This window comes from Rhinolophus ferrumequinum, chromosome 13 (assembly GCF_004115265.2).
Source record: "Rhinolophus ferrumequinum isolate MPI-CBG mRhiFer1 chromosome 13, mRhiFer1_v1.p, whole genome shotgun sequence".
NCBI classification, from domain to species: Eukaryota; Metazoa; Chordata; class Mammalia; order Chiroptera; family Rhinolophidae; genus Rhinolophus; species Rhinolophus ferrumequinum.
In genome coordinates this window covers 40,060,800-40,085,733 of record NC_046296.1, presented here as the reverse complement: position 1 = coordinate 40,085,733, position 24,934 = coordinate 40,060,800, and the positions used below count along the sequence as shown (strand labels likewise).

Here is a 24,934-nt window from a genome sequence, read left to right as displayed (position 1 = left end):
GGGAAAGGGGACAGCTCCCTGGACACAGGCAGCTGGATGTCACCCCCACCTCTGGGGCTAAAACTCTCCCCTCTGCCCTGGGGAGAAAGCCCCGGGGTCCAGGTAAAACACAAAAGAAACAGGCCAGGCAGCAGCTACTCTCCAGCTTCAGCCTCCGGTGCTCGCAATTTAGGCTGCCCTCGCCCAGGACTGTCAAAGGCCACCCCCTTGCCCCTCCCACCAGATTCCCAACATTCCCTGGACATGCCATACTGGGGTCCTCAAAGGCTCTTTGAGCTTCAGACCTTAAAACCATTAGAATGCCAGGCCGTAAATATCATGCTACCCTGGTCACCAGCCCTCCAGAGTGACAATGTTTGTGCTTTAATTCTGGCTTAGAGTAACAAGTTCTATTTCCTGAGTCCTGTGTCTGGGCTATTCCCCCTAATTTTAGGGTAGACACCATTTTCCTATAGGCTAAAGCATAAGGTAAAAAAATGACCAGGTGCTCAAAACACACTTGTGGAATGATTAGGCTGGATGGGTAGATAGACAGACGGATGGATGGATGACAGACATCTTTCATGGAGGTCTTCCCACAGCAGGAACAGTTTTTTTCTGTGCTTTCATCCAACAAATATTTACTGTGCACTTAATACATGCCAGCCGTTGTTCAGCAGTGAACAAACAAAAAAAAACCTTGCCTTCGTGGGACTTACATTCTATCAGGAGGAGGCCTGTAAACAATAAACATTAAAAATTAAGTAATTTCACAGTATGTCAGAAAGTGATGACAATATGGAAACAAAAAAAGTAGAATGGGGTAGGGAGTAGAGGCAAGTTGTGCAGAGTGTATGGGAATCAGAATGGGTCTCAGTGAGATGGTGACATCTGAGCAAAGACTTTAGGGTCATGTGGCCATTTAGGGAAGGAGCATTCCAGGAGAGTGAACAGACAGGGCAGTTTGTAAAGTGAGGCACGCCTGGAGTGTTTGAGGAACTGCCACGAGGTCAACAGGCTGGAGTAGAGGAAATAAAAGGAAGACGAGTAGGAGGTGAGTTCAGAGAGGCAGAGGTGAGATGCACTGGCAAATCCTGTAGGGCCTTACAGAAATGGGGAGCCATTAAAAGAATTTTGAGAAGAGGAATGACATGATGTAATTTAAGTTTTCCAAGACTCCCTCTAGCTGCTGTTTTGAGAATAGGCTGCAGAAGGACAAAGGTTACGACAATAATGTAGGTGAGAAATGATAGAGGCACCAACCAAGAGTAGCCATGGAGATGTCAAGCCTAAGCAACTGGAAGGATGGAGTTGCCATCATGTGACACGGAGATGGCTGTGGGCGGAGCAGGTTTACAAGGAAGAGGTAGGCCTGGGGTAGATCAGGGAAGCATGCTGAGCTTGAGCTATCATCCAAGTAGAGATCTGAAGACTGAAGGTATAAATTTAAATTTGGGCATCATCAGGGATATTTGATATAAAAGCCACCAGATCAAGTGAGATCACCAAAACAATTAATGTACATAAAGAAGAGGACCAAAGACTGAGCTCTGGGATATATCAACCCTAAAAGAGCAAGGAGATGAGGAGGAACCAGCAAAGAAGACCAAGAAGGAGCAACCTGGGAGGCAAGAGGAAAACAAAGAGAGTGTGTTGTTGTGAAAGTCCAGTGAAGAAGACATACCAAGCAGGAAAAAGTGATCAACTTGTGTCGAATGCAGCTGATCAACTAAGTAGTCAAGACTGATACTTGACCATTAGACCCAGCGATATGAAAGCTGATAAGAGCAGTCCGTTGAGTATGAGGAGCAAAAAGCTGATTGGAGTGGCTTTAAGAGAAAATGGAAGGAATCCCCATATTTATGCCAAGAACACAAAATGGAAAAAGGATAATCTCTTCAATAAATGGTGCTGTGAAAACTGGACATCCATATGCAGAACAATGAAATTGGATCTTTCTTGGTCAAAAGTCAAGGCATGGAAGTAACCTAAATGTCCGTTGAAAAACGAATGGATAAAAAATGTAATAGATTTATACACACATACATACATACACATACATAATGGGATATTATTCAGCCTTAAATAAAGAAGAAAATCCTCTAATTTGTGACAACATGGATGGACCTAGAGGACATTATGTTAAGTGAAATAAGCCAGACACAGAACGAAAAGTACTGCATGATTTCATTTATGTGTGGAATCTAAAATAGTCAAACTCATAGAAACAGAGAATATAAAACAGTGGTTGCCAGGGTGGTAGGGGTAGGGTAGGAGGAGCCTGAGATTTTTGTCAAAGGGTGGGAAATTTCAGTTATGCAAGATGAATGAGTTGTGGAAATCTGATGTACAGCATAGTGACAATAGTTAACAATAATGGCTAAGACGATAGATCTTAAATCTTCTCAACACACAATGGCAACTAGGTAGCGGCGATGGACAAGTTACTGAGCTTCATTGTAGTGACCTTTACCAATGTATATACAGAGGGTGCCCAAAAAAAGTACACACATTTTAAGAAAGGAAAAACCTATTAAAATTGTAATACTCGATATATACCGATGACAAAAGATGAATACAGTCACGTTTGACTTCTGCAGTTACGAGAGGTGTTCAAAGTGGTTACCATCAGTGTCCAGACACTTCTGATGATGGCAAACTACTGCTTGAGCAACGTTGACCAAACTGTCCACTTGTATATATTTTTGGGGGCACCCCTGGTATTTATCAAAACATAAGGTTGTACACCTTAAATATATACAATTTTTATATGTCAAAGATATCTCAATAACGTTCTTTACAAGAGAGAAAGGAGGAAACAAATTGGAGATAGTGAGTAGAGACCACTTTCTGAAGCAGTTTTGCTGCAAATGGGGAACAAACGAAAAATTGTAGAAGTGAGTTCAAGAGCAGGTTTTTGTAAAATGGGAGAAATGACCACACGCTTGTTTGCTGACGGAAATGATTCAGCTTGTTTGCTGAAGGTGGAGAAGTGGACAATACGGCTGGAGCAATGGCCTTGGGCAGGTGGAAAGGATGGGATCGGTGTGCAGGTGGAGAAGGTTGGCTCTAGAGAGGTGTGTGAAAAGTCCATCAAGTTCCAGCCAAGGACGTGAGGGTGTGAGGGTAGGCGCAGGCGGCAGGCAGATGTGGTGCTGCCTCAGTGGAAGTTCTCTTAGGATTAGTGCAGCTTTGTTGGTGAAGACAGAAACGAAGTCACCAGCAGAGAGGGAGAGGGCTATGGCAGGAAGGCGCTAGGGGTCTGGTCACCATCTAGGAGAGTAGGAGAGTGAGTGGACTAAGGGGGTGGAGGGTGATGAGCTGGCAGCAACTGAAGGCCTCCTGGAAAATTCTGGGCACGAGATTAAAGTGAGACCAGGCAGCATGTTGTATTTTCCCCCAAAACAGGCACGTAGTAAATGGAGAATTGGATTAACTTCAGTCGTGGCTTTGCCAAGACAGTAACAATGAAATGAGAGGTGCAAGAAAGTGATTACAATGATTGACGATGGAATTCTAGAAGTGGCATTCTAGAAAGAAGAGTTTCCATTTTAGTAGGTGGGAACATGTGAGGTCTTTTATTTTGCCAAGAGTGAGCTATGGGTGGGAAACATCTGAGACTCACCCCCTGCAACCATCGCTAACTCAGCAGCTCCCTGAGGACTCACTGCAGGTGACCTGCCTCCCGAACGTGCCTCCATGATCTGCTTGCCAGGAGGTGCGATACAGTACAGAAGTTGGCAGTGGAGCGGGGAGGCAGAGTCCATCCTATTTGTACTAAATTCGCTCGTAGGCTGCCCATGGGGCACCCCACTCACCCCAAAGACATCAGTGCACCGTGTCTCATGGGCAATGCTGGCCTCACTGAAAGTGGCCCCAGCAGTCACCTCAGATCTCAGCCGTGTCTCTGAGCTCCTCCAATTGGGCCAAAGTGATTCCACCTGCAGCTATCTGTCCCTGTCCTCCTTATAGCTGATCTTTCCCTGCCCCGTTCGTTATTTCCAGGACAGCAGCCCTACCTTAATTCATGTCCTCTGAATTCCCTGGGATTTCTGAACCTCTGCTGCTGACTCATATGACCAAGTCCTTGGCTGTTCTGCCTTAGTCGACCTTCCACGCTTCCTCATTCAACGGGTCCCATCAAACATGCAGGCTGGACCTCTGCACCCCCACCCCCACCAGCCAGCCTCATTCCTACGTACCCAGACACAGAGTTTGTTGGCTCAACCTCACCCACTCGCTGGCAGACAGTCAATCTCTAGGTCTGTTTCCAGAATCATGACAATAATAGCAGTAGTAACCAACACAATATAACTACTGAGAAGGTAAGAACCTCATCTACTTTGCTCATTGCTGTGTTCATGTACCCAGAATACAGAACAGAGCCTTACATATAGTAGATACAGTCGTGCCCCCTTATCCTTGGGGGATACATTCCGAGACCCCCAATGGATGCCTGAAACCGTGGATAGTACCAAACTCTATATATTTTATGTTTGTTTGTTTTTTCCTGTACATACGCACCTATGATAAAGTTTAATTTATAAATTAGGCCATTTCATGGACAGAAGATTTGTTCTTATCGTAAATCTTAGCAATCTAAGCATACGTTGCTGTTTTTTTCTTTCCTTAGTAAGTCAAGAACCTTTTCACTTAAAGGAAGCACTTTACAGCTTCCCTTTGGCTTATCTGAATTGCCAGCATCACTGCTCTCGCACTTTGGAGCCGTTATTAAGTAACATAAGGGTCACTTGAACACAAGCGCTGTGATATTGCAACAGCCGATCTGAGAACTGAGATGGCTACTAAGTGACTAAGAGGTGGGTTGCATATGCAGCGTGGCTATGCTACCGTGTCTCCCCGAAAATAAGACCTAACCGGAAAATAAGCCCTCACATGATGTTTCAGGAGGACATCCCCTGAACATAAGCCCTAATGCGTCTTTTGGAGCAAAACTTAATATAAGACCCGGTCTTATTTTCGGGGAAACACGGTAGACAAAAGGGGGATTCACTTCCCAGGTGGACAGAGAAGGATGGCCTGAGATTTCACCACTCTACTCAGCACGGCGCACAATTTAAAATTTATAAATTATATATTTCTGGAATTTTCCATTTAATATTTTCAGACCACAGGTGACCATGGGTAACGGAAACCGTGGAAAGCGAAACCTCAGATGGGGGAGAGGCTCTTCACTAAGTATCTGAGGAATAAAGGAATAAATGACAACCGTCTATGAAGTGCCTATTAAGTCCCAGGGATGGCACTGAGTCTTTTTCACATACGATCTAATTTTAACCTGCCCAACAAGCTCCTTCAGTGCAGATGTTACCGTCCTAATTTTACAGGTGAGGAAAACTAAGGTGCTAAGGAGTCATGTAGCTAATAAATGGCAGACATAGAACTAGAACCCAGTCCTGTCTCTTTTATACTCACTGCCTTATATGGATCCAGCCCAGTGAGTCCCCAGCGTCCCCCGATCCCTCTGCAGACAGCACAAGAGGTTGAGAGCAACTCAGACCAGAGGCCTCACGAGGCAAAGCACATGTCATGATGCATAGTAGAAGAACTGCAAGCTCCGGGCTCCCAGAAATGTCTTTGGTTCCCCACCCCAAGCTCTGGGAAGCAAGGCTCCAATGATGGCCCAGGGGTGGCAGATGACCATCCAGAGCTCCTGCCCAGGACCCCAGAATATTCCTCCTACTGGTGACTACCCTTAATCCCTTCCCTCCCATTGTGTATTCCGGGCCAATACCTAAGATACGAGGTGGGACTTCAGTAATTTGAGAGTCCAGATGCCTGAAATGGAGGCAAAGAACAGTAGGTGTCCCCAAATATTCATTCTCTCTTTATAATAAAACTCCCAAGTCTAAGATGGGTATATTGCGGCCCAGCTTGTTATGACCACATAACTAAGTTCCAGGTAATAGGATAACACCAGAAGTAACATGTGCTTTTTCTAGCTCAGTGATTCTTAACAGGGAGCGATTCCCCCCCCCCACAGAAATTTCTGGCTGTCACAACTGGGGGTGCTACTGGTATCCAGGGATGCCGCCAATCAACCTACAATGCACAAAACAGCCCCTCACAAACAAGAATCACCTGGCCCCAAATGCCAACAGCATCAAGGTTGAGAAACTCGATTCTAGATCGTGCCCTTAAAAGGAATATACGTGTCTTCCTCTGGGGAATATACGTGTCTTCCTCTGGTCCTTTCCTCCAGGCTACGAGCTGAGGAAAATTGCAGCAATGTCCTTGGACCTAGACACAGACACCAGTTGCTTGGGGATGGTAGAGCCATCACAACAGCTCTAGATTGCCTCCTCCCGCTGTAACCATGACAAAGAAACAGCCTTCTTTCGTTACACTAGCAGATTAGCCCATACCCAAACGCACACAACGGATTTTAAGAGGGCAGTGGCCTGGAGCCCCTGACATGGCCAACGCAGTCGTCAAGCGCCAGCCCCCTGCACTTTGGCCCACATTCCCAGACCACCGTCTAGTGCTTGTCTGAGATGGTCCCTAATCTTAGGATACGCAGGATTTCAATTTAGGATAATGCCTTCTGTTCTCTCTCTCTTTCATTTTCTTGCTATAACTCCCTGTGTTCGGCAGAATAATGTCTCGCCAGTCATGTCTACGTCCTAGTCTCTGGAACATGGCGAGGGGGCATTAAAGTTGCTTATCAGCAGGCTTTAAAGTAAGGAGGTTATCTTGGACTACCCAGGTGAGGCAATGGGATCACAGAGGTCGTTATAGGCATATCTCCTTTTATTGTGCTTTGCTTTACTGCAGTTCACAGATATCGCAGTTTTTACAAACTGAAGGCAAGACCCTCCACCAGCAAAAAGATTACGACTCGCTTTACTGCAGTGGCCTGGAACCAAACTTGCAATACCTCTGAGGTGTGCCTGCAAAAGTAAAAGAGGGAGGAGAGAGAGGGGCAGAGTCAGTGACGCAGCGTGGAAAAGACTCCACCACCCACTGCTGGCTCTGAAGGAGAGAGGGGCCCACCAGCCAAGGAACATAGGCTGCCTCTAGAAGCTGGAAAACGCAGGGAAATGAATTCGTCTCTAAACCTCCAGAGGAAACACAGCCCTGCTGACACTTGATTTTAGCCTAAAGAGACCCATTTTAGCCTTCTAACCTCCGGAACTGTAAGATAATAAATTTATGTTGTCTTAGGCACCAGGTGTGGAGTAGTTCGTGACAGCAGCCCCAGGAAACAAACGTTCACCCTTTCTTCCTTTCTCCTTCTTCTTCCCTCTATCTACCTTTCCAGTTTAGCTTCCAGGGTTCTCTTCACTCTCTGTGAAAGTCTGAGCCAGTGTGGAGCAGAGACCAAGGCCCCCGCTGGCCTATGTCTGGGGACTTCCTCAAACGCCCCCGCCAGCGGGACAGAAGGAATACCAGAGAGACGAAACGGGCCGTGCTTAACCAGAGCACGGGCTGTGTCCAGCAAGTCATGCATTTAGGACTAATTCCTTTTATGATTTGCTCTTAGAAACACATGTTTCATCTGTACCCAAGACCCTGCAGTAAGTAGCCTAACCTTGCTCTTTATGAAATCCAGGTTATTACTGGGATTGTCTGCATTTCCAAAGGGGCCTCTGCTCCAAGCCAAGGGGGCCACTGGGTGGTAGTCATCCTAACTGGAGGTGGAATTAGCCAAGCCCCTAATGCCAAAGTGTTTAGCTTTGGAACGCAAAAAGTTAAACACCTTCTTGCAACACATTGTAAACATGTCAGTGTGTTTAACATGGTAACCGTCCTCTGTTCTCCTACCCACGTGTTTAGAAAAGAAACAGGTTCTGATGTTTAACTAGTGAATGGATGTATGTGCTCATAGCAGCTAACACTTTTTAAACACTTGTGGATGCTTAAAATTATGATGTGTTTAAGATTTGAACACGTTTGCTTTTCTACACTCTTAATCCAATGAGTGCTGGCTGCATTTTTTTCCCCCCAAACAGCAAGGGTTTGTCCACCTTGCAAAGGCCAGTCTGCAATGACAAATTCCTACCGCTGCCAATTACTTTATTTTAAATTAATTTAATTTAATTTTTTTTAGCATTTTCTTTTATACATGAACCCCCACCTCGGGGGAAAACAACAAGTAGGAGGGAGTAAGTGACAGTCATTCTTTACAGGATGTCTAGAGTCCTATTCTGTTAGGGAATTGAAAGGGTTTTACTGTCACCAACTGAGAGGCTTAACCAATTTCACTCTATGGTTTAGAAAACGAGAACCAAAGAGGCTCTGGGTTCTGCCCAGGCCACACAGAAGTGTGTGGAGGACATTAAATGCTGCTGTACCCTTCCAGCGTGGGCTCACCATGCAGAATCATAAAGAGGGTTGTTTGGGTGTGGCTGCCCATCTGCTTCCTCTCTACCTCACTGTGACCTCTCTACCCTAGGCCCCCATTCTCTTGTCTGATGACTCCAGTGATCTCCCCAATAATCTTCCTTCACTTATGTCTGCCCTCTTCTCCATACCCCACTTCCAACCAGCCTCTTTTGTAACTGGCCTTTGGATTGCCTACAAATTTCTCTGACATCAGACACCCTTTCCTAACCAGCCTTATTTCTTGCCAACATCTCCCTCCCTCTCTATAGTTTAGCCACCTGGCCTTTTGGTCCTCTGTACTTCCTACTCCAGAGTCTTTGAATATTCTGCTGTTTCTGCGTAAAAGCGATTCTCTACTTGGTCCTTTTCAGCTGGCTGATGTAAGCTACAGTACCTCAGGAAAGCTTTTCCTCACTACCCACAGCCCCCTTAAGTCTAGGCGGATCCCCCTTTTCTATGCTATCCTAGCACTTTGCCTTAATTACCATGTATTTAGGTCTGGCTTCCTTAGCTGGGCTAAGCCTCCAATGAGGGCAGGGTCTACTGCTGTCATGTTCACCAGTGTCTCCCCAGCACCCAGTGCAGGACACGGTTAGGCCAGTGGGACTTCCAACTCTCCTGTCAATATTGGAGTCATGGAAAGACAGGCTGCATTATGAGCTGGTGCTGTGAGCCTAGTGTCCCACCTGGTGTAAGGTGTGATTTCTCTGACTCTCAGCCTGTCTGCATTACAAATGGGCAACCAGCTCAGATCAGCAAATGCTTATGGAGCAGGCAGAGCATACAAGGACTCTGCTCGGCTCTCCTGGTGATGGCTGAGATGAAACCACCAGGGGCTTACGTTCCTTGTCCTCCAGGCACTTGCAGTTCAGTGTGCAAGATACGACTTCTCCGTACATAACCACAACACAAGGCGAATTTGATAAAGGTCAAGACCATTTGGGAGGACTAGGAACTGCATAGACCAACCCATTTCCAAGTGACAGGCTAAGAGGGCCTGGTGGAGAAAAGGCCATTTGGGCCAAAATTACAACAGGACAAAAGGTGGGGGGAATGAGAGGGGATCTTCTCGTCAACGCAGTGACATGAAATGCCCACAGATGGAGGAGCCTGGGACCTGCCGGGAGAGTGTGGAGGACCTAAGCTACAGAGGAGATGAAGCTGGAGGGGTAGATTGGAGTCACAGCGAGGGATCTTGAAAAGCCACTCAGGAGTTTGGAGTGAACAGTAGGCAGCTGCTGGAGGGCTGTGAGCAGGGGAATGCCAACGAGAACTAGACTTGGGGTGTTCGTCCTACTGCTGGGTTGGGGTGCAAGGATCAGTTGGGAGGCGGCTGCAATTGTTCAGGAGAGAAGGGAGAAGGCAGAGGGCAGTGAAAAAGGCAGGGAGAGGAAAAGGGCTGAGATGAGAGGCCCATCAAAGGTAGAAGCAGCAGGATTTAGGAGCTGACTGGATGCGAAGTCAAGGGAAAGAGTGAAACCCAACAACAGAATGTCAAGGTTTCAAGGCTGGACCATCGGGAACGTGACGCTGCAATGAGGAAAAGCAGAGAACCCAAGAGTAAGAGAAGTGGGTGGGATCCGACGATATATTTCAGAAATGTTCATTTTGAGGCACTGATGAAGCTGCCATGTGAAAATGGTGGCAGGTGGTGGAAATGCAGGTCTTGAAACTGGAAAGTGGATTCACATGTTCCTGGCCTGACAACAGGGCTTCTGGGAAAAATCAAAGGAGATGGGGAAGCAAAAGGTGCTTTGGGATGTACAAGCCACTCTGTACATGTAAGGCATGGTGATTTGTATTTCTATGACTGTTAAAAAAATACATAAATATCTCAGAAGATGGGGAAACTTCATCTGGTCTCCCTGTCTCTTCCCTTGGCAATTAGAAACCTAAAAATTGTTCCTTGAGTGTTGAAACCAATCCATAAAGAAGCAGACTGAAGTTCTCTGAAAGAGACAGAATGGCTTCAGGGCTGGCAGACAGTAGGAAGGAAAGGGAGAGGCATGAGGCACCTGCCTTATCCACCCAAGCACTGCTAGGGAGGCAGAGGCAGGAGCATTTCATTTCCTTGGAAGACCTACCCCTGTCATCACACAGGTTCCCGGGCTTAAGTCATCAATCAATCAATCAATCAATCAATCAATCAATCTTACTGCTGCCTGGATTCTCCCCTCAGAGATTCAGATTTCATTGGCGTGGGTTATGGCCCGGACGTTGAGATTTTGTTTTAAGTTTTCTAAATGATTCCACTGTGTAGCCAAGTTTGAAATATACTGCTGTCGTGCCTTATATGATCTCAAATTGTACAAATAACCTCATTCTAGCTTGGCATTCCTATAACTTGCCAACAGGGAAAGAATGTGTGAACCAGAAGCCCTGGGCAGCTTAAGCCCGAGTGTTCACTGCAAACTAACCTGGCTTTCTGGTTTATACACCAGCCTGTGTGAGGCTGGTTAGTGTGAATTCTGCCTATGAGGGGAGTCCATTCACAGCAAGCAAGGCTGAGGGTAGACCCAACTCCAGTGAATTCGCCAAGTGAAAGCCACCTTGCAGAGTCTTAGGTCAAAGAGGAACCAAGCATGTTTCTTCAGGGAAACAGATGATTCAGGGCTTTCAAAAATAATGTTTTTAAAGCATTTAACACTTATTTAGAAAAATTAAGAATAAACTTGTTTTCTAACAAGTATTTAACATGTTTGCATTAATAAAAGTTATTCAAATTAGTACCAAATCTTATTTCAGACGTTGAATGTGCTGTAACACTGGTGTATTTGGAGCAGTCTTTCATTCTCCCGTTTTCTCATCTCTCATAAATGGACAGCAAAAGTCCCTCACACTCACTGAAGTCTGAGGTGACTTCCAGGGCTAGAATTACAAAGTCATGTTCAAAATATGATTGAAATGCCTTTTTTCCCTGGCTTTCCCCTTTTCCTGCAATTCCTATGGAATGCGGTAGGTGGGAGGTTGGTTCCCTGTAGGCACCCTCCTGAAGAGGAAGCTGTTTCTGCAGAGTACCATGGTCCCTTGAAGTGTTCTAAACCAGGCAACGTCTTGGGAGGTATCTTCAAACATTTAAATTTTAGACAATAAAATAAAATACTCATTTCCTGAGAACAGCACTCCTCCATGCATGATTCAGTTTCCGAATTTCTGCAGACTATGGCCGTGAGCTTGAGGTAACTAACTGTCTGCTGGACTAATATGGAGGACCACAATTTGCACCAGGCAGCCTGCAAATGTGAGTCACCACAGCACTTGACAGATATGGGGTCAGAGCAGTAGAGACTGTTTTTTCATGCCTTTTGCATGCATTATGTGGTAGGCTTTCTTGGTATCTCCTAATTATCAGTTCTCACCCCCTTTCTGGAAGCAGGAAGTCTACATTTTCCAAGCCCCTTAGAGCAGGGCAGAGCCATATGCTGGCCTCTAGCCATAGGTTGTGAGAGGAACTGACATCCAGCCTGAGGCAGGGAAAAGCCCACGGATAGTTTTCTCTCTCGCTTCCTCTGCCTCATTGAGTAAGGAGGCCTTAGGTTTCGGACATACGACCCTCATGGATCCCTGAGTTGTTACATGGATGACATTTGCTTTGCAGAGTCACTAGGACTATTCTGAATGAGAAGTACACCTTGTTAGAAACACTGATATTCGAAGACTGTGCATGGAAATGTGATCCATTCTACATTTTTCATCTATTACCACAAACTCGGCAGCTTAAAATGATACCAATTTCTTCTGGAGGTCAGATGCCCCAAATCAGTCTCATTGGGTTAAAATTAAAGTGTTGGCAACGCTGTTTCTTTCTGGAGGCTCCATGGGAGATCCTTTCCTTGTCTTTACAAGCTTCTAGAGGCCACCTGCATTGTTTGGCTCGTGGCCCCTTCCTCTGTCCTCAAAGCCAACCGTGTGGCATCTTCAGATCTCTCTCCTTCTCCCTTTCTGACCTCTGCTTCTATCATCACACCAAAATGTCAAAAGTGTTTTGGGGGGGGTTATTACTATTTTGGGGAGGTCATATATGACTTTTACTTTCTTCTTTACACTTTCATTTAAGAAAAATGTCCACAAAGAACAAGGACACTTTTGTAGTCAGAAATCTCCATTGGTGATAACAGCAGGGCACCATACTGGACAAGAGCATTCTGGCAGGCACGGAGAATCACTATTTATGAGGATCAGTGCCACATCTTCTCTCTGGAAGCAGCTGAGGATGTGCGGCTGGGGGATTCCTGTTTCCGTGTGTGCTCAGACCCACAGGCATTCCTGCTTTCTGGGTATTTGCCCAGAGGGAGCAGCTAGGATTTCTCCAGAAGGTACAGAAACCCACAGGGGCCACTCTGAGACCAGGTACAAGGTCAGAGATATCACATTGCTGGTTACCCACAGGCTTCTATACAGCTCAGCTAGGAGATGGTCAACGGAAGTTGTTTAGTGTGAACATAAAAAAGGGCACCATCTTCTAGGGTGGCTGCAGCCAAGGTTAAAATAAAAAATATTCAAGAAAGAAGTAATGCCGGCCTGAGACCTCATCATCCCCAAGATGAAGGTGAGTGGCAGCCAGTGAGGCAGAGGGAGTGGGAAAACAGGCGCATTCAAACAATGTTACAGGAAGTACAAAGTGGCAAAAACCATGCTAGAAGGCAGTAGGTAGTCTGTATCAAGTTGTAAAAACGTCTGTATCCTGTGGCCCAGTATTTCCATGTGAAGGTATGTATCGTGAGGTAGGAAAAATAATAATCTGAATGTCCAACTTTATGAGATTCACACAGTGGAATATTATGCAGCCATTAAAAATCATGTTTGACAAGAAAAACCAAATAAATAACTTCATGTTACACCTTAAAGAACTAGAAAAAGAAGAACAAGTGAAACCCAAGGTCAGCAGAAGAAAGGAAATAACAAAAATCAGAGCAGAACTAAATAAAATAGAGAACAAAAAGGCAATAGAAAAAATTAATGTGACAAAGAGCTGGTTCTTTGAAAAGATTAACAAAATTGACAAACCCTTGGCTAGACTCACTAAGATAAAAAGAGAGAAGACACTAATTAACAAAATCAGGAATGAAAAAGGGGACGTTATCACGGACACCACAGAAATACAAAGGATCATCCAAGAATACTATGAAGGACTATATGCCACCAAATTCAATAACCTAGAAGAAATGGACAAGTTCTTAGAAATATAGCCTTCCAAGGCCGAACCATGAAGAACTGGAAAATCTAAACAGACCAATCACCAGTAACGAAATTGAATCAGTCGTCCAAAACCTTCCCAAAAGCAAAAGTCCTGGACCAGATGGCTTCACTAGTGAATTCTACCAAACCTTCAAAGAGGATCTAATACCAATCCTGCTCAAACTCTTCCGAAAAATTGAAGAAGAGACAGTACTCCCTAACTCATTTTATGAGGCCAACATTACCCTGATACCAAAACCTGGTAAGGACAACACAAAAAAAGAAAACTACAGACCAATATCTCTGATGAATACAGATGCAAAAATCCTAAACAAAATTCTAGCAAATCGAATACAACAATGCATTAAAAAGATCATTCATCACGACCAAGTGGGGTTCATCCGAGGGGCACAAGGATGGTTCACCATACGCAAATCCATCAATGTGATACATCACATAAACAAAATAAAGGACAAAAATCATATGATTATATAAAAATCATGTTTGAGAAGAATATTTAAGAAAAGAAGATGATATTCATAACAGCGCTAAGTTTAAAAAGCAGAATATAAAACAATAAATACAACATGATCCAATTTCATAGCAAATAAATATGTAATCCAGTAAATATATAAATAGATGTCCCTAGAAAAACACTTGACACACACCAAAATCTTATAATGTGATAGAATAACAGGATATTTGCAGGGTTGGAGGGAGGTTGGCAGGGGGAGATGGTTATCTTAGTTCTTCACATTTTCTGCACGAAGTGTGTGTTACTTTCAACGTGGGGCTTTTGTTTCCAAAATTGTCGCTCCAAAGTAGATTCTGCTGATGGAACCCTGTTCTCCCCGGAAGGGACTTTCTCGTCCACAGTCCCTCGTGGCCACACCCACATGGCCACTGGAGAGGACGAACTTTCAGAGGGCTACAAAGTTTTCGCAGGTTCCTTCCTGCTTGGGCAGGTCGGGGTGGCCAGGGATGGTTTTAAGGATTGAATCATAAGTTTTTTTAAATCAAGATTACGGCTCCTTTGGTAAAATCATTTCTTCAAGTGCTTTTGAAATACTTTTGCTTCTGGTCATCCCATGTGCAACAAACTACCACTGAAGCTCTTTCCTATTCGTCATTTTTAAGCCTACATGCTGTTCGTTCACTTACGAATTGCTGGGCTCCGCCAGAGCGCTCAGCGTAACGGCAACTATCTAGAGTCCGTCGGAAACAACAGGCTTGGGTGGAGGGAGGCCACATCCCTGCCGCCCCCCCAATCCCCCCGAGGTCAGCAGGCTCACCACTGCGGTATGGCCGAACACGAAATTCATCTTCTGCCAAGTCTATGGCATCTCAAAGGCCACTTACCCTCTGCTTCAGTTTAAGGCACCGAAGCAATGGACTTTTGAATGATTCTGATCACAATTCCAATGTGTTTGGGGAGCTTTTTCCCACACATCCAAGGAATTCTCCAACACCAGCGAGGTGTCCTACAATTAAACTCTATTCCTAGTATAAACTCTATTCTATCCGGAAACATCAGATCCCACAGATTGAGGGCTCAGTCCCACAAGACTACCCCCCACTTCAGATGCCAATCACAAGTACAGATAACCACCGGAGCTTCTGACCAACTGGCTATAAATCAGAGGTTCCCAAGACTCCCTCCGTGGGTTTGATTAATTTGCTAGAGCAGCTCACATAACTCAGGAAACCAGTTTACTCACTACATTACCAGTTTATTACAAAGACTATTAAAGGAGATGAATCAACAGCCAAGTGAGGAGACACATAGGGCAAGGTATGCCCTCTCCAAGTACGCCACTGTCCCCGAGTGTCCTCCACCTGTTCTCCCACCCGGAAGCTCTCCTCTGGAGGGTTTGTGGAAGCTTCATAGTACAGAGACATGCTTGATTAAATCGTTGGCCATGGGCAGACATTCATCCTCCAGCCCTTCTTTCCTCCCCAGAGGTGGGGCGTGGGGGCGAGACTGAAAGGTCAACCTTCTAATCATTCGGTTGGTTCCCCTTTGGGTAACCCAAGGGCATTCCAACAGTAACTCATTAGCATAACAAATGTCACCCTCATAGCTCTCGCCACTTAGGAAATTCCGAGGGTCTTATGAGCTCTGTGCCAAGAAATATGTATTTCTTATTATAAATCACACTATCACACTTTTTCAACCCAGCAGGGCTCCACATTACAGAACTCAGCCAGTTGAGATTTCAGGGTGCAGTTGGCAGAGCAGCACCTTGACAAAGCCACATTCCCTTCCGTGTGTTCTTGCAGACCAGCTCATGCTAGCCTGAGTTCACCCCACTCTTCCAAGGTTTATTAAAAGCAACAAGACACAACCCCACACGCTCTAATGCTCTGAACATGTCTTACCGTTTCTCCTATTGCTACAATCTCAGGCTGTATCTGTTCCCTCTTCTGAAATCGGGCAGAGTTTGATCAAATGTTTCGCCATATACAACAAGGGTCACTTGGCAATATCTTGAGTGCTCACTGACTGTTACCTCAACTTCCTTTTGGAACCAGGCAGGGTATGCAGCTAAACAAGCACATTCCAGTGAATGCTGGCCTTTCTAGGTGACTACTTTGCAGGGGACAGGCCTCACCTGGCTGTGTACCTTCTATAAACTTAGTGTTTCAAAGACCAGCTTCATTATATTAGTCACACTTAATTTCCTGTTCCAAGTTCCTAGAAAGAGATTTTTCTCCACATGTAAATGCCTGTCGCAATAATTAGCAAAAAAAAAAAAAAAAAAAACGTGGACATAGGCGTATGTGGATCAATCACATCATGAATTCAAGTGTCTGCGGACAGCAGGGAGGTCTGTCAATTCCTCATCAGGTTCCAGTGAAGTGGCTGAGGCAGATGTGATGGTGGGTATAGAAGCTCAGCGCTCAGGATAAAACAGAAAAATGTCCCCTGACTCCCCATTTCCCTAGCAGCTGAAAAGAATGATGTTTTCCCCACAGCCCCAGACAGGAGGTGGCAAGTCAGGCGCGACAACCCTGGTGGGTCACGCACCAGCGGTGTCTGTGTGTCTGACCTGGGTCCACCAGGCCTTCTGCACGCAGCCCTCCCCGTGTGGGTGCTGGCCCTCGTGCATCACAGAGCTGCAGAGAACAGTCTGCATTTCTGGGAGAAGTGATGACAGTGGCGACACAGCCTTGCAAGGTTGGAGCCTCCAACTCCTAATACCCTTCACATTGTCCTCTCCCTGGTCAGGACACGTCCTTCCTATAAGACCAAGGGCGTGGGGTAGGTGAGGCAGAGGGCAGGTAGAATGGGGGTGGGATCTGAGTGACTCTTCAAGTCTCTCTTGTCCCTGTAGACTGTAGTCTCCCACTAAGGTTTCTGTTCCTTTGGATTCATCGGTTTCCTTTTTTAAGCACCGATGCCCTGGCAGAACAGCTGCTGTGGTATGGGAGTGCCCACAGTGAGGAAAGGGCATCTTCTCGTTCCTCCACCAGCCTCCTCTGCTCAGCCCTTTGCCCATTCCCTAGGTATGTGTGGTCTCTGTTTTCGCTTCTCTTCCTGGCGACAACTTCCAGATAACGGCTCTCCCTACTCAGCCCAATCCCTGGGACCCCTCCCATGCACCATCCCTGAGGGGAGCTAATCCACTCAGCACCAAACCCCTCAGAAGGGCTGAATCAATAGCTGCTTCCCAAGAGGAAGTGGTCAGGGCAGCAGAAAACTCTGGGCAGAGGTGAGGATGATGCCCCCCCCCATGATGCTCCTGGCTACAAGGGCTGCCATGGTGCTTGGCCAGGTTAACCCTGTCCTTGACCTTCTTCCTCCAGGTCCTGATCCAAAGCCTATTCTCAAGGACGCTGCCTGTCTCAGACTAGGAGCTCCTCAAGAGGAGAGACAGAGCCACTCCCAGCGCAGGGCCAGACATAAACAGCAGTTGAATGACAACCAAGGAAAGGGGCTTTAAACTGGAGGACAAGGGAAGAGGGAGGAAGATAAGAGGGAAGAGGAAGAAGAGCACCCCTTTATTCTAGCCTCCATACCTTTGTTCATGCTGAAACCTAAGGTGGTTGCCTTGTGACCACTCCAACCCTCAGCCCTGTCCCTGTCTGTGGCCCTGACGTCTGGCCACCACCACTTAGCAGAGAATTGCCTGTGCGTGCACAACCAGCCTGGACTCAGCTGCTTGCACTGTAGCTGTTTGCTGCCTGCGTCTCAGTCATGGATCCACACCTCCACTACAAACTGCTCCTTCTCTCACTTCCCTGTGGTGGCTAATGGGCTCTCGCTGCAGCCTTGATTGATTGGGTGACAGGGTGGCCAGGAGCTGAGGCACCCTGGTGGCTCTTGCCGAGGAAAGGGGAGTCCAGGGCACATTCCAAGCCTGTCAGCGCTGGCTCAGCCCCTTAGTGGTGTAAAATCTCACGCCTGGAGCCCTGTAAGCTCCTGGTGCCAGCTGCAATTTTATTGGTGGTCTGTGACTTCAAAGGCCTTTCCTCCTGCATGGTGAGCCAGGCAGGCTGCAGAGCAGAAGGCCTCGTGCCCAGGGCACCAGGGAATCCCCCTGGACCTGGACCCAGCCTCTCCTCAGCCTGCCCTCTTTCTTTTGTATTCACAAATATCACTTTCCCAGCGCACTCTGTGACCACAGCAGGTAGAGAAGAACTGCTTGTTTAGGAGACTGCTTTCATGGACCTGTATGTCCCAGTTTGCAGACAAGACACTTGTAACCAAACATCTGTTCAAGGTCCCAACCATTTTACCCTATAAAAAACCCCTGACGCGGCAAGACAGGAGGCTGGGCTGAGGCCTGGGTAACCCTGGGTACCCGCTTGACGTCACTGCGCCTCGTCTATCAAGGGGGTGGGAGGTGACAGGAAGGCCTGGACACCTACCTCACTGTCCTTTGGAGGCTTAGAAGAGATCACTTATGGGGAGCAGGCAGAAATTCTCTCCAACGGGAGGTACTGCTCAGGCCACACTGCTGGCATCCCTCTCCGACCGTCCTGAAACTCCATGAAGTATATAAGACACATTCTGGGTTTGCAGCTCAGCTCTGACATTTCTAAGCTGTGTTACCTTGGCAGAGTAACCAAACCTCTCTATGCCTCAGTTTCCTCATAGGGATTAGTTCATATTGGTTAATAGTAATACTTGACCAGTCCTTACACTCAGGAGATGCTATAGAAGTGTTTGCTGTTATCATTACCACACATAAACCTCATCTTGCCTGTTTGTTCCATGTGAATAGGTTTGTCTGCCAATGAGACAAAGAGCTTCCAGGGTTTTTCCTTCTCCCCACAACACACACAGACACAGGCACACACCCAGCCCAGCCTGGAGTGGTAGCAAGAGCAGCCCAGGGGTCAGATCCTGCTCTCCCTTTTGCTTGCAAAGTGAACTTGGGCAAGTTGTGAAAACCTGCATAACATCGTTCGCATTTATAAAGGGGAGCGAAGCGCAACCTGCTTCTTATACAGAGTAGTATAGAATTCACATGAAATGTAAGGAAAGCTACGAGCAAATATCAGTGAAGCTCAGTGCCTGGTCTCTAGTAGGCATTTAACGAATGTTCTAGCCCCAGATCTGGCCACACAATAGCTCAATAAACTACTGAACTGGCTCAAGGTCAGTTATGAAGAATATGTGTTACAGGAGGAGACCACATCAAGTCACAGGTCCCACCTCCCACCATCAGCCACGCCCTCCATTGTGGCCACACTTAGAATACACTTCAACTCTAGGTGTATTAGATGGACTGATAGGATTGACCTCCTTAAGGGTAAGGACTGCATCTTCTCTCTCACACTTGCCAGCAGCTGGTCCAGCTCGGCACAAACAATGCGAGACACACCCCAGCAGAAGTGGTCCTGGCTGTCTGAAATCCTGTCCAGAAGTGAATTATTAAGAGAAAGCTGAAGAAGGAAAAGCTGCCCTCAAACATATCCGGAATCTTGCTGGAGATGGAAACTAACAGGGATGGAAACATGACAGCAGAAAAATACAGACCGTTTTGAAGTCTGCCCACCTGGGAGTCAAGCCACATTGAAAATCAATAAGGCATCAAGGCTGGGAGCTCAGAGAACTAACTGGATACCTGCTTGTGCCTCCTTTAAAGCAGGGAAACCTTTGAAGTTGCAGACGACCAATAAAAATACAGCTGGCATTTACAGCTTCAACTCCTCCTGCCTCTGCTTTTCACCAAGTCGCTAAAGCTGCAGCCAGAGTCACCCAGGCTGGAATGCTGACAAGGACAGTGGCTCCTGGCATGCAAGGACCAGGGACTGGCACTGTAGGCACACTGGCACCTTCCCAAGGACAACCTTGTCTTGAGTTCTGGCCATCAGAGGCCGTGGCTGAAGTCCCCAAAAACACTGTACCATGTTTCCCTGAAAATAAGACTGGATCTTACATTAAGTTTTGCTCCAAAAGACGCATTAGGGCTTATGTTCAGGGGATGTCATCCTGAAAAATCATGCGAGGGCTTATTTTCTGGTTAGGTCTTATTTTCGGGGAAACGCGAAGGTAAGCTCTGTTGGAAGCAGTCAAAGTCATGGCCAAGATGAGTCTCAGGGAAGCTGTTGTCGTATGGGATTCCTCCACTCTACTTAGTGTGCTTCCATCCACTGCCTCAGTGGGTGCTCTTTTTAAGACCTGTAACACCGGGAGGAAGATAAGCCTGCTGGGATGACTCCCTCCCTCAAGGACAGAGCAGGATGAAGCAACGAGTTTAAAAGACAACAAAAGTTACAGTGAAAGGGCTCTAGAACCCAGTTCCCAACTCAATGCCAAGGGATTAAGATGCTGAAATTGGAGGCTCGTCTCACTTCTCTCATTTTTCTACTTATCCCTCATAGGAAGTTCCATGACCTTGCTCTTCATTCAATAAGCACATGGGTTCTCAGAACTAGGGGCACATGGTCCAGTCAGGGAGACAAGATTTAAGAGACATAAAACATACAACAACCAAAAAAAAGCTACAAAGCAGTCTTAGAATGAATGGAAGATATTATACCAGACAACATATATATGGGCAATGTCAGGCTTAATGACCAAGCTGAGCTAATGTCAATAAACAGAGAACTATTAGCAAATTCATTAATCAAGGTCTTGTTTATACTCCTATTTGTCAACCAAATTATTTGTTTGACTTGTGGCCTCCCTGGTTTATTACGGTCATTTCTGTCATCAGCAGAGCTGGGCTGCTGGAATTTCACACGTAGGTAGGGCCTGTACGCATCTTAGGTATGCTGTCTCAGTCAGCCTCCTCAAAGAATCAAAGCTCTCATCAGGGGCCAAGGTCTGTCTTCAGTTAACAAATAACTGCTCTTTGTAATCCAATGGCTCACTGGGCCTTAATTAATTGATTTGCTAATCACTGTTTCCTGTTTCCAGAAGTTGACCTCTGAAGGACCCTCCTGCTCTTGAGGGAATGTCATCTTGAGGGAAGAAACACAACAGAAGAACAAATAGGGGGACTCCTAGCTCTCTGAGGACACCTGGGGTCCTGCCCCAGCTGGATTTGGTCTTGACCACGCCATCTGTCATTGTCCCCCCCACCCTCCCCACCCCCGACAGCTGCTCACTTGGCTCCTACTTGCCCTTCCCTCTGCCTTTTCTTCCCACCAGCCTAAATATCAAGCTCCCAAAGCCTCTCCCTGACCATGTTAATACCACCTAAAGCCAAAAAGGATTTGTCCCATCGCTGCCTTTCTAACTTCTCAGTCCCAATGAGTATTTCTGCTCTGTTCTGTTGGCACCTTTCACACACAGCTTTGTGAACTGTCTACTTCAGCTAGTATCTGTGTAACTTCTTTGAGGACCAGCCAATCGTAAGTGTCCCACAGCTCTGCATCCTCTCTTCTTGGCCCCACTCCCCCACTAACACACGCGCACTCACACATGTACACATGCAATGCTGGACCAAGAAAGGGTATTCTGCTCAGTGCAGCTGTAACTTTCATTAGGGGTTTTGCCTCCCCCAGACCCTAAGGTCTCCTTGTTTAAGGCCCTGCCCACAAGCAAATAGAGAATGGTATAATCACCTCGGTAAGGAGCAAACTGCCTTCCCTACTTTCATCTCCTAAGTTGAACTAATTTCTGGGGTTTCCACCTTCTCTGAGCCACTGCTTCCTGTTTGGGAAATAAATGTCAAATGATTTCTCCATTCAAAGTGATGGATCACAGTAGGTTCGGGTAGCAGGCAGGGGAGCCCGCCTTATAAAAAGTAGACATCCTTTATTACTTTGAAGGGAAAAGGGTGAAGGGCCTTGTGGGGAGTGGGCTGAAGGGTCAGATTTCCCCAGAATTACTCAGAGTAATATCTATCCTCAGCAGCCACCCTATGAATTTTGACACATCTCAAAAAGCAGGAGGAGTCTGGAAAAAGTGCTCAGAATTTCTTACCTTCTGCAAAAAGCTACTGTGCAATCTGTTCCTTTGTAGTTTGCTTTTTTTTTTTTTTAAGTCAAACCATCTTGGAAAAATCAGAAAGCAGATGCACCCATAATTGAACTTGGCAAGTCAACAGAAACCTTGTTATAGGTGTTACAGGCCCTTGCACCCCAATTAACCTGGGGGGAATAGGGGCTGTGGGCTTCTGAGCACAGATGTCTGGGAGAGACCCTCGTGGGCAAGAGATTTAGGTGCCCTGAGACCCTTCTGGAAACAAGAAGCCCAAGACCCTTCCCAGCCCTGGCGTAGAATCCCTCTCCGGGCTCGGGAGACTCGTCCTGGGGAGCCCATGGACTCAGCGGACTGTGGTGGACCCCGGGCTGCAGGGCCACCCGCCCACCTGAGCGCAGCCTGGGCTCACTCTGCACCGACAGCCACGACCCGGTGCCGAATTTTACTATCTGCCATTTACCATTCAGACGGGAAAACAAATTTAAAACACCTGGAAATTTATGTCTCTGATGGGTCGAGTTGCACTGTTCCATTATATTAAATAATCCAGGCTGTGTGCTTCAAAGGCCGCCGGCCTCCCGGAGGCCGCCAGGGTGCGGGGCCTTGTTAACGGCGCGGCCGGGAGTGGGGACCCGACGGCCGAACCCCGCACCTGCGCCCGCCTGCATCGCCCGCCCTCCGGCCTGAACAGCGCCCGCCCTCGGACGCCGGCCCTCCCTTCGGGCCGGCTCCGCACTCACGGCGCGAGCAGGTACTACTGTCGCCACTTGCACCGACCTGAGATCAGAAGGCTTGAGGTTTCCTTTCCCCTGGAGTCGCTCACTACCTCGGTGACCGGGAGCCCGCGGTTCCTCACCTGGGTAACAGTTAGTGGTGGGCAGCTGTTCGCGGGCGACGCCCCGCCCCCAACGCACCCTTCCCCCACTTACCGGCAAAATGGGATTTACTCCCTTCAGTCTCGGTAACTCTAAAATGTCAAGGTGGGCACGGAGCCGAGAGAAGGTTGGAGTTGGGAGGAACACCCAAATAGTTCAGACTGGGTGTCTAGAGGGGGTCAGAAGAAGCTGGGAAAACAGGGCCAAACAGACCTCTTCAGGCTGGGGCAGCTGTGGGAGGGCAGGTGGGAGTGGGGGAGGATGCTTCCGTGTTCTGGGACCATCCAGAGAGGTGCCCTCATCGCTGACACGGCAGGAGGTGGGGCTCCCGGCTGAGGACACCTGCCCGGAAGCTGGGCAGGAAGGACAGTGAGTTGTGCTTGGAGTCTGAAACCCACACACTGGTGTATGGGCTCACAGAAGGAACCCCTTGGAAACTTCCAGAAAATACCAGAGGAGGGATGGAGGTGGGCTTTGAGATGGTCTCTCCCTGTGGTGAGGGCTGTGAAGTTACTCCGCATTGGTGCTCCATCGGCAAAAATGGAAATAATGCCTTCTGTCCCCTCTACATCGTACTACTGTGGGGACCAGAGGGAAAGTTTTCTGAAAGCGCTGGTAAAACTAAGATTATAAATTGAGGTCATACTATTATTGCAGTTGGGAAAGGGAGGCTGGGAGCGTCCCACCCTCACAGCAGAAGGAGTTGGGAGAAGGTGCTCTCACTCCCAGCTTCTTGGCTGTCCAGCCCCCCCAAACTGCAGGTCAGCAGGGCCTGCTCCCCTCCTCCTCACCTCTCCTCTAAGGGTCTCTGGAAGTTGTGGCTCCTTCACGGGGTCACTGGTGCCACCCTGCTCAGCCGCAGCACCAGGCCACAGAGACAACACAATGGTCTCTTCTTTGTACACTTACACCGTTTACTAGAACAGGCTTGCTCATTGGTTTCATAGCTGCCACTATGTGGATACAAGTAAATAATCTAGAAAACCTCCGAGGTGTGCGCCCCGGACCTGGATCTGCCTCCGTCTAACGGTGGCCATACATGAACACGTTCCTTCACCGCCTCAGTCTTGTCACTTTGGAAATGGGGGCATTGGGCTGCATTCTCTCAGGCCATCCCCTTCCCGCAGCGGTCCTTAACCTGGGTGGCACATTTGACTGGGCTGAGGAGCTTTGAGCCCAGGTGGGCCTGGCCTCCACCCCCAGAATTCCAGTCTGAGTGGGCTGAGATGGAACCTCAGGTGATTCCAATGTGCGGGCAAGGCTGGGAATCCCTGAGCTAGTGGTTGTCAGAATTTTATTAAGCAAACAACAAGTCTGCATGGAGTGGCCCAGGGGCCGGAATCCAGAAACTCAAGAGGCAGCTGCTGGGAGTTTCATTTCCTCTCCTAGAATAAGAACTTGAAGAACTCAAAAAGCCCTAAAAGTGATGACACTGAAGTGTAGGCCACCAGCCGTCCTATATAGGTCTCCCACAAAGAAGAGGGTCTGGGTGTTGGATGACTTCATGGGCCACAGAAATACTCAACTGAACTATCCTCGGGGGCCTCCTGGACAGGTGGGGCCAGTAGCCAGAGAGGCTGCTCCACTGCCTTACCCAGACCCCCAAGTTGAAGGGGCCCTCGGAACCACCCCCCTGCCATGCCACCCAGGCAGCATTCCTGACAGAGGCTCCACTTATATGTGTGGTCACCTCTAGGCCTCCAGGGAACCTGAGAGCTTGGGACTGGTTTGCCGCACCCACAGACATGTGAGAGAACGCCACCAGAAAGTCATCCTTCTATGGACCAGAGGGGGAAGGACTTGGGGAGTAGTGTAAAGTTTCCCAACAGAGGGTTTAAAAGAAATACTTTACCAACCCTTTTAAGGATACCAAATGGCAGACGTTGGAGCTCAAAGAGGCCTCCAAGGAGCAGCTGGTACAAGTGCTACCTGCAGGCAAGAAAAGTGCTCTTATCCCCACGTTACCTCTATAGTAAAAGCCCACAGGAGGGGCTGTGGTGCCCTTTGGTCCGTTCTAATGAAATAGGGCCGTTTCTAATTAACCAGACTATACAAATGGGTGCATCTGACATGCTCGGAGAGTTTTTTCCTTTCTTAAGTAATAATGATAATGCTTTCCCTTGATTGAATGCTTGAGTCCCATGTGCTTGCACAGTAGGGCACTTCACAACCC

General features: G+C 47.4%; 1 long non-coding RNA gene across 1 annotated transcript in view; it reads right to left on the bottom strand.

Annotated features, from left to right (window-relative positions):
* LOC117033216 (uncharacterized) overlaps nt 1-22,755 on the bottom strand; it is a 111,136-nt gene extending 88,381 nt beyond the window's left edge. The window contains exon 1 of the long non-coding RNA XR_004424852.1: nt 22,664-22,755. This is a non-coding gene — a long non-coding RNA (uncharacterized LOC117033216). The remainder of the gene's footprint in view (nt 1-22,663) is intronic.
* Nucleotides 22,756-24,934: the final 2,179 nt, after the last annotated feature.